The sequence below is a fragment of the Ictidomys tridecemlineatus genome, chromosome 11, assembly GCF_052094955.1.
Source record: "Ictidomys tridecemlineatus isolate mIctTri1 chromosome 11, mIctTri1.hap1, whole genome shotgun sequence".
Lineage (NCBI taxonomy): Eukaryota > Metazoa > Chordata > Mammalia > Rodentia > Sciuridae > Ictidomys > Ictidomys tridecemlineatus.
The window spans coordinates 82720321-82731402 of NC_135487.1; the positions used below are offsets into that span (position 1 = coordinate 82720321).

At 38.1% G+C, this 11082-nt stretch overlaps 2 pseudogenes; both read left to right on the top strand.

Annotated features, from left to right (window-relative positions):
• The first annotated feature begins 358 nt into the window (after window positions 1–358).
• On the top strand, window positions 359–2409 carry LOC144367739 (endoplasmic reticulum chaperone BiP pseudogene; annotated as a pseudogene).
• Window positions 2410–5703: 3294 nt separating this feature from the next.
• On the top strand, window positions 5704–10684 carry LOC101967944 (COMM domain-containing protein 2 pseudogene; annotated as a pseudogene).
• The last annotated feature ends 398 nt before the right edge of the window (window positions 10685–11082 follow it).

Here is an 11082-nt window from a genome sequence, read left to right on the forward strand (position 1 = left end):
CATAATGTTCTAGTGCATCTTTGACCACGTGTGTTGTTATAGCATGTATGGAAGCATTGGCAATTAACTTAACTTTTTAATATTTACATAGTGGCCTACAAGCTTGCAAATCTGTGTTTACTAGCATTATAAATTGTCAATTTTTACTTATGGTAATTAATATCATTGTAGAAAGAAAATACACTTCAATACTAAAAAGTTTGAGACATTGGCAGAGACAACACAGACTGACAGAGTTGAGACATCTCGAGTGTGAGAGACCTGTAACCTCACTCCTCTCAGCTGTGGCCTGTTGCTGCATTGCCTGGGACTTCTGGCTGTCTGCTGAGGAGAGCAAGTGGCCAACAGCTAGGGCAAGATGAAGCTTTCTCTGGTGGCCGTGTTTCTGCTGCTTCTCTGCACAGCACAGCTGAGGAGGATGACAAAAAATCGACGTGGTACCATGCTGGGCATCGACCTGGGGACCACTTACTCCTGCATCGGATGTTTAAGAATGGCCACTGGAGATCATCTCCAATGATCAGAGCAACTGCGTCATGCTGTCTAATGTGCCCTTCACCCCTGAAGAAGAATGTCTGATCAGCAGCGATACAGTCAAGAACCAGCTCACCTCCAATTCTGAGAACATAGTCTTCGATGCCCAGCAGCTCATTGGCAGCAATGGGAATGACCCTTCTGTGCAGCAAGACATTAAGTTCTTGCCTTTCAAAGTGTTTGAAGAGAAACATAAACCATACATTCAGGTTGATATTGGAGGTGGGCAAACTAACACATTTACTCCAGAAGAAATCTTTGCTATGATTCTCATTAAAATGAAAGAGACTGCTGAGGCTTATTTGGCAAGAAGGTTACCCATGCAGTTGTTACTGAACAAGTCTATTTTAATGATGCCAGTGGCAAGATACCAAAGATGCTGGAAATATTGCTGGCCTGAAAGTTATGAGGATCATCAATGAGCCTACAGCAGCTGCTATTGCTTATTTCCTGGATAAGAAGGAGGAAAAGAAGAACATCCTGGTGTTTGATCTGGGTTGTGGAACCTTCTATGTGTCTATTCTCCCCATTGACAATTTGATGTCTTCAAAGTCATTGCCACCAATAAAGATACTCATCGAGGTGAAGAAGACTTTGACCAGCGTGTTATGGAACATTTCATCAGGCTGTACAAAAAGAAGACTGGCAAATATGTTAGGAAAGAAAACAGAGCTGTGCTGAAACTCCAGTATGAAGTAGAAAAGGCCAAGTGGGCCCTGTCTGCCCAAAATTAAGCAAGAATTAAGATTGAGTTCTTCTATGAAGGAGAAGACTTTTCTGAAACCCTGACTCAGGCAAAATTTGAAAAGAAAACATGGACCTGTTCTGGTCTACCATGAAGCCTGTTCAGAAAGTACTGGAGGATTCTGACTTGTAGAAGTCTGATATTGATGAGATTGTTCTTGTTGGTGGCTCTAGTCAAATTCCAAAGATTCAGAAACTTGTTAAAGAGTTCTTCAATGGCAAGGAATCATTCTGTGGCTTAAACCCAGATGAGGCTGTTGCATATGGCGACACTGTCCAGGCTGGTGTACTCTCTGATGATCAAGATACAGGTGACCTTGCTCTGCTTGATGTATGTCCCCTGACATTTGGTATTGAAACTGTGGGAGGTATCATGACCAAAGTGATACCAAGGAACACTGTGGTACCCACCAAGAAGTCTCAGATCTTTTCTACTTCTTCTGATAAGCAACCTACTGTTCCAATCAAGGTGTATGAAGGTAAAGGACCCCTGAAAAAAGACAACCACCTTCTGGGTACATTTGATCTCACTGGAATTCCTCCTGTGGGGTCCCCCAGATTGAAGTCACTTTTGAGATACATGTGAATGCTATTCTTTGGGCGACAGCTGAAGACAAAGGTACAGAGGACAAAAATAAGATTACAATTACCAATGACCAAAATTGCCTGACACTTGAAGAAATTGAAAAGATGATTAATGATGTTGAGAAGTTTGCTGAGGAAGACAAAAGACTCAAGAAGCACACTGATAGTAGGAATGAGTTGAAAAGCTATGCCTACTCTCTAAAGTATCAGATTGGAGATAAAGAAAAGTTGAGAGGCAAACTTTCCTCTGAAGATAAGGAGACCATGGAAAAAGCTGTAGAGGAAAAGCTTGAATGGCTGGAAAAGCCTCCAAGAAGCTGACATTGAAGACTTCAAAACTAAAAAGAAGGAACTAGAAAAAATTGTTCAGCCAATTAGCAGCAAATTCTATGGAAGTGTAGGCCCTCCCCCAACTGGTGAAGAGGATACAGCAGAAAGAGATGAGTTGAAGACACTGATCTGCTAGTGCTGTAATATTGTAAATACTGGACTCAGAACTTTCATTAGGAGAAAACTGAGAGAACTTAAGTCTTGAATGTAATTGGAATCTTCACCACAGATCGGAGTTCAAAATGCTATAGCCCAAGTGGCTGTTTACTGCTTTGCATTAGCAGTTGCTCACATGTTTTGGGGAAGAGAGAGAGGAGGAATTGGCTATCTTAAAAAACTGGATATAAAAATATAGGTGAGAATATGTGTTCACCTCAGAAATATTCAATTTAATGATTGGGTCATGCACATCTGGTGTAGGAACTTTTTTTCTACCATAAGTATCATCAATAAATGTTTGTTATTTAAAAAAAAATACTAAAAGTTTGAAAGTGTCATAAAATAAAAATTTGTACAGATAAAGCTAAGGGATAAAACAGTATCAGAAGAATTAAAAATTCTAAAGGCAAATATCAAAACTATATAGTTTAAATTATAATATATTTATATATTATATATTATGTATTATATATTATATACAACATATTATAGATTTACATGTAACTATATGATATATTATAAGTTGTTTATATATAATTATAATATAACCCATATGTTTTATATATTGTATTAATATAAATTATACTAATATAATAATTGTATTATTATATTATTAACTATAAAAATTATATTATTATATAATTACCTTACAATAATATGTAATATAATATAAATTAATATAAATCTAAATATATGATATGATATATAATAAATATGTTATATATAATAAAATAATATTTATATATTTATTTTATATATATTATTCTATTTTATGTGTATATAATATATATGTATTTCATGTATTATATTAAATTTATTTTAAGTACATATAAATCAAAATATTTTTATATGTAATATATATAATTTATATAATATATGCTTCTATAATTATACATAAATATATATAATTTGTGTATAAATATATAAATATGTTATGTAAATATATTATATCAATTAGATATAACATATGATTATGAATATATAATATGAATATATATTTATATATTAATATACATAAAAAATATATATAATTTATATATTTTTATTATATGTATATATGATAAAATAAATATATTATATATAATATAAATTAGAATGTTATGTAAATATATTGTTTTTAATCTATATTATATATGTATTATATAATATGCAATATATTTATATAATATAGTTTAAATTATATAGATATATTATGTCTTATTTGACTTTAGATGATTTTAATACATTTGATAGCTTTTAACTCCTTAACTTTATCTTTATAAATTTTTATTTTATGTCAATTTTAACCTTTTTTGTATTTTTTATAATGGTCTTAGGAAATGCGTGCTTAAGATATTTTTAATTTCAATGCATTTTCTCTTGACATTATGAGGGTTTGGTTAAAAACATTCCTTTGGATGTATTCCTGTAATTCCAGTAGCTTGGGAGGCTGAGACAGGTGGATCTCAAGTAGAAAGCCAACCTTAGCAATGGCGAAACTCTTAGCAACCCTGTCTTTAAATAAAATTCAGAATAAGACTGGGGATGTGGCTCAATGTTTGAGTGTCCCTTAGTTCAATTTCCATTACCCCCCCAAAAAAGTCCTTTTGTTTGAAATGTTTTGACTTATAAATCACTTTATATACTTTTTCTACCTGGACTATCAACCAGTGAAAACATATACGTCATTAGAATGGAACAATAATGTACTTAAGTTCATTTTGAGAGTAAGAAAGGTTGATCTTAACCAGGTGATGGTTAAGTGTACTGAAAATTTATTAGGTCAGGTACTGTTCTAAAAACTTTTCATCTCAACAAACTCAAAAGAACTCCTAGTTGATCTACATTTTGTGATTTCAAAAAGAGTTTGTGGTGCTGTCTAGTCCATAGCCAGCGCAGATGGTGTGAACAGTTTGGTCAAGTGGGAAAGTCCTCAGGGAGTTTAAATTAAAGACACAGACACCATTTTACCTTTAAACCAGCTCTGGGATGGCTCCTTGAACCCTCAGCCTCAAGCTCCCCAGGGGGGCAGTGAGGTTTTACTGAAGGGAGAGAGAGAGAGAGAGAGAGAGAGAGAGAGAGAGAGAGAGAGAGAGAGAGAGAGAGCACACTAGGGATAGGGCTTTTATTGGGAAACAAAAAATTCTGGGGAAAATTTCATTCAATGAATGTCAAGGGGGGGCAATGTGGCAAGGTCAGGCACAATGATTGGATTATTAGGGCAGTGGTGAGACACGCCTCCACATGGAAGAGCTCTCAAACCCAAGAAGGGTGGGGAAAGCTCTGCCACATTAAAAGTGTGTGAGCACCTCACACCTAGCCAGAGAGTAAACTCAGTCAGTTCAAGGATGGACTCCCACAGTGCTGCACTTAAGAAGGGAAGGGAAACAAATATATATAATGACTCCTCTCTATGAAGCAGAGTGGCTCAGTAGCTCAGCAGCTTGGGGGTCACCCAGTTCCAGGAATGGGGAGATGTCCAGAAAACTCACCCAGTTCTAGAACTGCAGGGTTCTGGGAGATCACTTCATTGTAGGGTCTAGGATTCTTATCCAGTTCCAGGAATGCAGAATCTTGGGAGGCCTGCCGCCCCCAGCAGCTCAGGCAGCCAAACTAAAGGTTGCTCCAGTGAATTTCCTAGGACACCAAATAAAACAGCCAGGACAGCTCCTCTGCCTCAAGCTCCCCAAATGGGAAAGCAAGGAATGTCACGAGGGGCTGGTGAGAGTGAGCATGTCCAAGAGTGGACTTTTACTGGGGAGACCCTCATTCTTTAGAAAATTCCATCCAAAAAAGGTCAAGAGGGGCAGGGTTACAAGGACAGGTAAGGTAATTCGACCCCTGGAGTTATAGGAAGGCATGCCTAAGCATGAAGAAACTTTCTGCTATTTCCACGATCAGGGCAGCAATCTAGGGCCACTTTGAATGTGGCAAGTTCACTGGAAGTGACTGACAGAGCTGCAACCAATCAGGGAAGGAAAATGCTGGTCACTCAGAGCAACAGCCCCCCACAGAGGCCTATCCAGTTCTAGGACTGGAAGGTCTAGGAAGCTCACACAGTTCCAGCATTTCAGGGTCCTGGCTCTTACCCAGAGTTGTAGGGTTTTCTAACCTATAGGGTGAGAATGCAGCTCAGCCAATGCTCTGTTTTCTGAACCCATGGCACTACATTCATCTCAGCCCTTGCAAGTCTGGATGCTCAGCTAGGTCCCAAGAATTGATGTGAAACTTCAGTCAGATGTGGGTTATGATTGCTGTGGGCACTAGATGCCTCTTCCGAGAGGCAGCATACAGTCCCAGCCCAGGCTCTGAGGGGCAGGGTGCACCAGAGCCTGGGAGCACTGATGTGTGGCTTCACTGCAGCCTGGCCCCATGGGGTAGGCTGTGATAGGGGCTGAGCTCAGGAGTGGCAGGCCACCAAGTGTGGGTGGTTTAGCAGTGCCTAAGTCTCAGGGAAGGTGGGGTGCCATGGCTGTTTGTCACCTAAGCAAGGCACAATCCAGCAATATTTCCAGTCCCCAGGTGCCATGGTCTAATAGTGGTGCTGGCCACAAGAGTCGGGTACACAGTCACCTCCTTCTCTTCTGGGAGCTCAGATGTATGGACTCCAGGCAGTCCCCTCAGGGGAGCTGAGTGGAATGAGAATACAAGAGTCCTAGTAGTGAGTATGGAAGTGTCTAAGGTTTGGGTGGAAGCTGCTGGGGTCCCCTTGCTTGATTTGTCTACACAGGGAGGATTCTCCCTTGTTCTGAGCTGCTCCTGGCTGTTGATGGTGTGTCAGACACTAAGTGTGTCCTATACTCTGTGTGGACATCTCAGGTTCCCATGCTCTATCTGGCTTCTGCTGATCCTTAGATGTGCTCTGAGGCTCTCTTCACTTACCCTCACCAAAATGCATTGCTTATTTTGGGAGTTGTCTTTGTGGGAGGAAGGATGGTAGGGCTTCTAGTCAGACTTCTTACTAGCATCTCTCCTCCCTAAAAATTCTTACTTTAAAATCAGAATAATCATACCCAGTATCACCATGTTTAATCAAATTTGTATTGGAGATCCTCATGAGTAAAATATAGTGAGAATAAAAGAAAGTAGAAGAATGGAATACTAAAATATAGAAATCTTAAACTTGTATTATTTTCAAATGATGACTATTTTTTTAATATTATTTTTTAAATTTTTTAAATTTTAGATGGACCCAATATCTTTATTTTTTTAATGTGGTGCTGAGGATCCAACCCAGTACCTCCTGTATGCCAGGCGAGTGCACTACAACTTGAGCCACATCCCCAACCCAAACTATTTATATTTAGAAAAAAAATGTAATCTCCAGAAATATTATTGGAAATACCTATAGAAATTGTCAAGGTTCCTGAATAAAAGCTTCAGGTATAAAAGTAAAATTAGAGTTTTATATTCCAGTGGCAAATTATTAGAAATTGTGATTGAACAGGATATGCTATTTACAATAGTATCAGAGACTGAAATTACCTAACTAATCAAATAATAGACTTAAGACTTCTATAGACAAATTATAAAATTTTATTAGAGGATATTCAAAAGCACATAAATATATAAAGGCATATACTACATTTATCAATATAAGACTTCGTCTAGGTCATTTTTAAAATAATTTTTAAGGTAGCCAGGTGTGGTGGTGCACACACATAATGCCTACAGCTCAGGAGGCAGAGACAGGAGTATCATGAGTTGAAAGCTAGCCACTGCAAAAGCAGGCACTAAACAATTAAGTGAGAGCATGTCTCTGAAATAAAATACAAAATAGGGCTGGGGATGTGGCTCCATGGTAGAGTGCCCCTAAATTCAATCCCCAGTACATCCTCCCCCCACCCAAGTATTTTGAAGGCTAAAACACCATGAAATCTAAAGAGGAACCTGGAGTGGGTCTGGCCTTGATAGACCCAACCTGATCTTTTATTAAAATTGGGAGCCATCTTGCCACAAAGCCATGAAAAGCTAATTTCGGCTTTACTATAAATTACTTCAAATTCTGCCCCTGCCTTTAACTCACCCATGCCTGGCTCTCTGACCAGATAGCAGCCCTCTCTGAAACTTTAGTGACACCTCATAAATATTGGCCTTCTCTGGCCAGACAACGACCCTCTCTGAGGCTCTAAAGGTCCTCATAAGTTCTGATGTTGAGGCCAGCAAAAAAAAAAAAAAAATATATATATATATATATATATATAAACTACCATTCATGTGATGCTTGTCAGAGTTCTGTTATCTGTAACCCCCTTTTTGTGTAACTTTCTGGGCTATAAAGCTGGGCTGTAGGAAAGGTGGGGCTGCTGTTTTGTTCTCACCTTTTGGGGAGAAAAAGGCAGCCCAGCTGGTTGAAATAATAAGCTTGCTTTAATTTGATTTTAATTGGAGTCAGTGGTCTTTTTTTTCGTCCTGGTCTAACAGCCTATCAATTAACTATTAAGCTATTATTATTATAAATTAAGCAAATGTCATTATAAAGTTGTTCTGATTAAAATAGTATAATGCTGGTGCAGATGTAGAAATTACATTAAGTACAAAATTACTTTGATGTAACAGCAACCTCCTATCAATTAGACATTTCATTTTACATGAAAACACAGAGGCTCACAAAACAACTCAGCATTCTAGAATCACAGAGTTTTTGAAGAATTTAAAAATTGCCGCAGACTGGCTGGGCACAAATCACCGAGCCACCACAACGCACTTGTATCTTCAAACAGGAAACTTTATTGCCCGAATTCCACCAGAACTCCACGCACACTCCCCAGGAACTCTCTCAGCTCTCCACCTGGCTCTGCCCCCACTCTCTCAGATGGTGAAAACTCCATGGGAACTCCAAAGTAGAGGGTGCCCTAGGCAGCAAGAGCAGCCCTATTGCCGGACAATAAAGGACTATATACAATTGAATACACAGCTTAACATAACCTTCATCATCTCAATGGCTCACTGGATTCACCTCTCAACGACTGCCTTCCTGCAAAATGCCATGTGTCATCTCGACTGGGCTGTGGCCCTCAACAAAAAATGTTCAGTAAAATACAAGAGGAAATTCATTGCAAAATTACACACTAGGGTAGTGTGCAAAAAGAATGCAGAATGAAAGCAATATACAATCTAAATGTCTGAATGTTCTATTCCTCATGACATACCCACTCCATGCACACATTAGACTTTCTTGGTAGCAGTGTAAGAGGTTAGTTGTGAGGACCAGACTGAAGGTAAGCAAGGCTTCTCAGCAGAGGAAGTTTTTCGAGAGCCATGAACTCTTGCTGTTTTGAGAGATGCAGTGGGCAACGCTATTGGTCAAAGCCACAATTCTCTCCTTTTCTTAATTTTTAATTTGTTTTATTTAGTTATACATGACAGTAGAATTCACCTATATACTTTGATATATCATACATAGATGGGATATAATTTCTCTTTTTCTGAGTGTACATATTTTAGAATCACATTGGTCATACAGTCACATATATATAAAGTAATAATGTCTGCTTCATTCTACTATCTTTCTTACCCCCATATCCACTGCCTTCCCCTCCTTTCACTTCTCTCTACCTAAGGTAATGCTATTTTTTAATACAAATATGTACCACAATTTTTGTATTTCTGTTTGTATATAAAGTATGTTGACACCCAATTCAAGTCTTAATAAATCACATTTCACCATCCTTGCTAATCCCCTGCCCCCTCCATTTCTCTCCCACCCCTCTACCCTATTTCTCCCATTCTCTCCCTCCCAACCCCACCATGAGTCAACTTTGTTATATCAGATAAAACATTCAGTATTTGTTTTGGGGAGATTGACTAACTTAACGTAGCATTATCTTTTCCAGTGTCAACCATTTACATGCAAATGCCATGATATTGTTCTTTTTTAATGCTGAGTAAAATTCCATTGTGTACATATGCCACATTTTTTTATCCATTCATCCACTGAAGGACATCAGTTTCGCTCACTTCTATTTCACTCTACTATTTTTCCTATCTCCACATCCCTGCCTTCCCCTCCTTTAGCTATTGTGAATTGTGCTGCTATAAACATTGATGTGGCTGTGTCTCTATAGTATGCTGTTTTTAAGTCCTTTGGATATAGTCCGAGGAGAGGAATAGCTGGGTCAAATGATGGTTCCATACCTCCATACTGTTTTCTATATTGGCTGCACCAATTTCCAGTCCCACCAGCAATGTATGAGTGTACTTTTTTCCCACATCCTCACCAACACTTATTGTTGTTTGTCTTCATAAAGCTGCCATTCTGCCTGGAGTGAGATGATATCTTAGAGTGGTTTTGATTTGCATTTCTCTGATTGCTAGAGATGATGAGCATTTTTTCTTATATTTATTGATTGATTGTATATCCTCTTCTGAGAAGTGTCTGTTCAGGTCTTTAGCCCATTTGTTGTTTGGGTTATTTGTTTTTTCTGTGTTTAGCTATTTGAGTTCTTTATGTACCCTAGAGATTAGTGCACTATCTGATATGTGAGGTGTAAAGATTTGCTCCCAGGATGTAGGCTCTCTGTTCACCTCACAGATTGTTTTTTTTGTTTTTGTTTTTGGTTTTTTTTATTTTTGATGAAAAGAAACTTTTTAGTTTGATTCCATCCTATTTATTGATTCTTGGCTTTAATTCTTGTACAGTAAGAGTCTTATTAAGGAAGTTGGGGCCTAATCCAACATGATGAAGATTAAGGCCTATTGTTTCTTCTATTAGATGCAGAGTCTCTCACAACTCTCTTTACAATACTGAGTAAGTGGCAATTATTTACTTGGTTAGACTTTTCCTAGGGTCAGACTAGATGTCATGAAAGAAGGAGAGCTGTCCATCGGTAGGGGACAGGTTTCTGCTTCATGGCTACTTAGTGTTGAGTGGGTTCTACAAGCAGTGTCTATGAGGATGCTGCTAGGAAGCTCAACATGAGCAGCAACATTGTCCAGCATGGTGTGGAAGGGTTGACCTACCAAGCGCTCCAAGCTCATGATTTCTGAAATGGATTTCCAATATTATGTTTTTGTTCTGGGATTCTCTGAATAACTGAACAAATTATTGCTTAAACTTTACCTGGACAAAAGAAAGGAGATCAGGACTATTCTGGGTGAATTGGCACCCAGCCTTCCCAGTTACCACAGCCTTGAGTGACCACTAGATGTACAGCTTGCAAGCAGAAGTCTCAGGCAACAGATTCAGCCAGCAGTGACTATAAAACTACACCTAAATCAGAATGGAGACCACAACACCAAAGTTCTGCAGACAGACTCAGCCACCCTCCTTCATTTAGTTCAGCAACTGTAACAATCTTTGGAGAAGATGAAAACAAACCACTGTAGGAGAGTAATTCACAACATCAAGTAGTACCAAGTGTTAAGGTCCTAATGCCTTTGACTCATTTGTAAATGGATGACATTCAGGAATTACTTTTCAGAATTAATTTTTTATTAATTGGTGTTGATAAATGCATCTAGATTCCATGAAATTCCTTTTCCTATTCCAGGATATTGAGGTCATGATCAGAAGCGAAAGTCAAGTTCCTTTTCTGGTGCTAAATGTGGTCAGCTTCTTGACATTGAAATGTAATATTGTATTTTAAATGTGTAAATAGGATTGCATCAACTAGAAATGAATCTATACTGTTCATATCTTCTGAATATATGAGTAATACCCTTTTTTGATACATTTTGTCTGCCTAACTAGTATTTTCTTCCTGATTGATCAATTTTGAGAATAAAATTTATAGCTAATTCCTTTCCTAT